At 37.4% G+C, this 4,846-nt stretch overlaps 1 long non-coding RNA gene across 1 annotated transcript; it reads right to left on the bottom strand.

Moving 5' to 3' along the window:
• Positions 1-384: 384 nt before the first annotated feature.
• LOC309879339 lies at positions 385-4,622 on the bottom strand. Its single transcript, XR_014317720.1, has 3 exons — positions 4,498-4,622; positions 3,485-3,684; positions 385-545 (listed from the first exon to the last, which is right to left on the bottom strand). It is a non-coding gene; the product is annotated as an uncharacterized lncRNA (long non-coding RNA).
• Positions 4,623-4,846: the final 224 nt, after the last annotated feature.

Genomic DNA, 4,846 nt, shown 5'->3' with positions numbered 1-4,846 from the left:
TGAGATCTACAGCACATGGGACATAACTGATAACATTATCTCCTAGTAGACATCACATGCCAGGTAAAGAGATTTGTATTTAGCATACAGCACCTGAAATGAATATATGTTCAGCCTCCACTTGACAATATCCTTTAGATTACAGTGTCTTGACTTGCTTAATGTAGTGCTATGCTAGATGAGACTTGCGAATCAGAAACAGTTATAAGATGTTTGTGTCTAAATCAAAAACAATATTCACCCTAGAATGAAATTCCAGTCCCCCACAGAAGCCAAGGAAATTTTGCCTTCAACTTTCCTGTGACCAGAATTTCAATCAGAGTTGTTACAAGAAAAACAATTGAATAGCTTTGGTGGTTATCATTTCAGTCAGAATCTCCTGCATTTTTATTAAATTAGCAGTCAATAACAATAACTTCTGAGAGTGTTAGAGGACAACAGAAGAACAAAGAAGAAAAGGAAACCTTGAAAGGTAGATGTTTTGCTTAGGCACGCACATGCTAGTCTTTGACAGTGGATGTAGTTCCATCCCCATCTGTGGGAACCTGAAAAGGAACAAACAATTAGTCTGTTATAATCTGTATCAAAGCAAAATTAATACTGCCCCTTGGGGTTACATATGTCTGGGCAGTTTGTGATAGTGAGAACTTATTGGAAGTACACTCTGGAGTCTGCCCAGGAATAGATTAGTCCATTATAGAGATAGACAAAGGCATCCTTATCATCCTGCTCTAGCGGTGCAACATGGCTTATGGTCTGTGGAACTGTGGTTTTGTGAGGCTGGAATAAAAAAAAAAAGAATAGACCACATGTCTGTGGTGAATGGCCATGTTAGTGTGGAGCAGTAAAAGCAGGAAAAGGAACCATATTTAAAAAGGATTTTGTTCCAACAATTTTGAATGCTGTTTTGTACTCCATAGAAAGCAGTATCAAAACTATGAGTTTATCTTTTCACTTGAGATAGTTTTGCTAAGCCAGAACAGATATTGGAGTCTAGTTCATGCATCATGAAGAGAATTACTAAGTTCTGAAAACACGGGAGACAGAAATAGTGTTTATTAAACTTGCACGTTAAGTTTGCAATTACAGGCTCCAAAATATAGCAATAATATAAATACCTATTTTCAACAAATGAATCCAATAACGCTGCAAAAGAAGGGCACAAGTTTCAGAGTCAAGTTTCAGATAAAATATTTCTGGTTTTCTCATTACTACTTTAAAGGGCAGGCCAAATATGGTTTATCATATTTTCTATTTCTATTTATTTTATCAAGGAGAAGATGCCACAGAATTGCTACCTAATGCTCTGTCATCAACAGAACATTACTGGAAGGGGTTTTACAGAAGGAAGTAGAAATCAAATGATATTGATGAAGTGCATGTCATGAGGCAAACAAATCACAAATAGAGGAATTCAGGGGAACAACTAGTTTTCAAGTATTTTAAGCTCCATCATGATATGTACTAAATTACTCAAGTATCACACCTATGGAAAGGGTGGAAGTGAACAAATCCAAAAATAATGTTTTTCTTCAGAACTCTGGTTATGTTTACAACTGAAACATATGCCTCTCTAACAAAACTAAGCTAAAACCTTTCATGTAATTGTAATGAGTTTCAACTGGAATTGCAGGAAAGTTATATCATCTTACAGCTACGGTATAAAATCATAGGAAGGAGTGAACATTTAAACTAGATTTATCCCCTGTGGAGGACTTCATACGGAAATTAGAAGATGATCAGATCTCTGAATGGTAATTTAATAGCTAATTTAAAATCTTCTCTTGCTTAAATTGTAAAGAAACCACAAGATACGTAGTTAATATTACACAATGCATACTATAGCACAGGCATATGTTAGTGAGGAAAGGACTCCAAAACCACAGTTTGAGTTTCATATTAATTTGCATATATAAGATTACCTAAAATGTCAGGTGCTTTTAATCACATTTTAAGCCACCAATTAACACAAAAACAACCTACTGTTCTGACTTTAGGCAGATTCTACCTAATCCCAATAAACCACTCTGGGAAGTAATTCCTCATTCAACATCCAGTCCATTAAATTCACCTGCAAATAAATGAGTGTTGCACCACAGCCAGAAACTCAGTAAATTTATCCAATTTTGGGACTGAAAATTCTCTGCCTTCACCTCTCTCTCTTTAATGTTGAAGGCTGTAGCTTTAATGCCTCCACTAATCTCAAATGCAGTGAGAGCTAAGCCCTGATCACTTGAGCAGGCTAGCGTCAAGCCACCAGTGGGTCTGCACAAACATTGGTACCTCACGCTCAAGCCCAAACTGTCTTCTGCATTTTTATCTCTGTTATTACCTTTAGGGGCTTTTTATATATTTCCTTTTATTATAATATTCCCCATGCAGAGAGGTCAAGGAAATCAGAACTATTAAGCTGATTGCACTAAGCACAATAGAATTAAATAACACAGCATCAAAATCATGCAGAAAGATTACACTGAACAGTGCTCTAAGCTACATTCAAAAAATAATTTCATATTAATTAATCACTGGTCATTTTTTACACTGACTTCTCAAGACTTTAAGATGCTGTTGTAAGATTTGGAGATGGTTTTGATTGCTTAGCCACACAGGAAGAATAGACTTTGTTAATGCATTGTGAAGCACAGCTCCACTCTGTTCCCTGGCCAGCTGGATGAGCTCCAAAGGGACTTGTCCCTTCTGTGAATTTCTTACAGTGAACCTTGATGTCTTGTGAGTTTCTGTCTCTCTATTTAGCTCTCCTTTTTATTTGGACAGCTGAGAAGGAACGAAGTATATTCTCATTCCAGCACAGAAGAAAGAAAAAAACAAAAACAAAAACAACCACCCAAAAAAAAAAAAAAAAAAAAAAAAAGAGTCAGCTTCATTTCTTTTCCAGCAAAATAAGCCTAAAACACTCCTGGATTTCCCCACAGGGAAAGCTTCTGACTGATATGTTGAGTTAAGACAACTTGAAGCTCTTCCAGCTGTCACAGCACAGAAAAAGTACAGGTTTGTCTACCGAAAGCCCAGAAGGTTATTCTGTCACTGCCTCTGAATGAGCATGTCGGGGATAGTTTCCTGATTAATTCAATCCAGTTGTTTCTGAGATGGTTTCACTGAAAATAACTGACTGATATTTATGCACTGACCCTCTGCTTCTGTGATTTGGACATAAATGTTTCAGAAACAAGGAACTTTGAACCACCTTGGAGCTACATCTCTAGCAGGGGCATCAGTGGGGCAGGCTGGGGCTTCTTTCTGATAGCCAGAAACCCTGGGCCCCTGGCCAGGGAGCATGGATCCATCTCATCCAAAAGGGGGAAAAGCCCCTGGAGCAGGTGGCACAACAGCTCCTGGTGCTGGTGGGATCAGGCATGCTTATCTTTCAGGATGGTGTAATATAGCAATCTGCATAAAAGAGAACAGGACCACGTCTTTATGTCAAGGAGTTGATCCAAAGTCCTCAGAAGGGAAAGAAGAGCACCTGAAGGCTATCAGGAATTTTCAGTCAACTCCGAGGTGTGAAGAACAGCTGTCTCTTGCATTCTACTCCTGATGGTGTCCATTTTCCTTATCAAAGAGGACCACCACGTAAGCACTGACATGTGGCTACCTCCAGGAACCTTCTCACCCCCTTCAGCAGGGGTTTCTTTTTTTAAGAACAGCCTCTTCTGTATCTTCATACTGTAAGGTAAAAATATTTGGAATCAGAATAGCTTTTGGAGTCAGATTCAACTTCTAGCCTAGACAGGTGAAAAATTGCCTATTCTACTGGGTTTTGAGTAAAAGTTAGGGTTTTACTTAAACAATGAAAGGTATGGAAATTCTGTTTTCTTCCATAAAAAAGAAAAAAGCTTTTACTTAAAAATGGTAAACCAGTATTTTAGAAAATACCAAGGTAGCCGCTATTTTTGATAAAAGAAACATAGAACCAAAGTAACTTCCTCTAGGAAAAAGTCTTAATTTCATGGAGCTTTATAAGTTCAAAAAGGTGTTCAAACAGCATGCAGTATGCACTACCTAATTATAGTGGCCTACCAATAAGAAACATAGAGAAGAAATGCCTTTAATTTCTTATATAAAGCATATCTCTCACCATTTTAAGGGGGCAATTTCTCAATTGCAGCTGAAATCTAAAATTATCAGTTTGATCAATGGTCTAGGTAGATGAAAATCTGGTCAACCCATTAAATAAGAAAGTTAATAAGAAGAGAGAACCATCTCACAGTTCATGAAATAGTACAGCAAAGTATAATTTTTCAAGTCTTAGTAATTATGTTGGCTATCACACCATTACTGATATAATGTGAAGCTAATAAGCCAAGTAATTAGAATGCACTAGGTCAGAGTTTTCACCTTAATATGTGAAGGGTAAATGAGGATGAGGCATTATAATATTTAGCATATGGTTAAAACAGTACAAAAGCAATACAACTGAAAGGTTACTTTTTAGAGGGAAAATGTTCATCAAGTTGAAAGTTGTTTGTATTGACTTACATGCTGGGTCCAATGAAGGTCATTATGGGGATTTAATCACATTACAAATGCATCAGAGATGTTGGAGTTTCTTGTATGTGAACAACTTGCTGCATTGTTGTTCTCTGAACTGAACTGCATTTCTCTCTCACAAGCCACTGGCAAATCAAATGCAGGACTACACGAGACTTCCTAGTAGGAAGCCCCAGATCAGTCTGTACCTTAGAAAAGGAAGTGTGATGTTCCTGAAAAGTGTGGGGGGAAACACTTCCTTTTGCTATGTTTCTGTTCACAGCATCACCAGACCAAATTCTGTTGTTTTATGTTTGCACTATCAGACTCTTTCAAAACAAATCTGAGTACAGAGAAA

The sequence above is a fragment of the Aythya marila genome (genome assembly GCF_965140915.1).
Source record: "Aythya marila genome assembly, chromosome: 6".
Lineage (NCBI taxonomy): Eukaryota > Metazoa > Chordata > Aves > Anseriformes > Anatidae > Aythya > Aythya marila.
The sequence above is the reverse complement of the archived record's forward strand: the minus strand, read 5'-3'. Positions and strand labels throughout refer to the sequence as shown.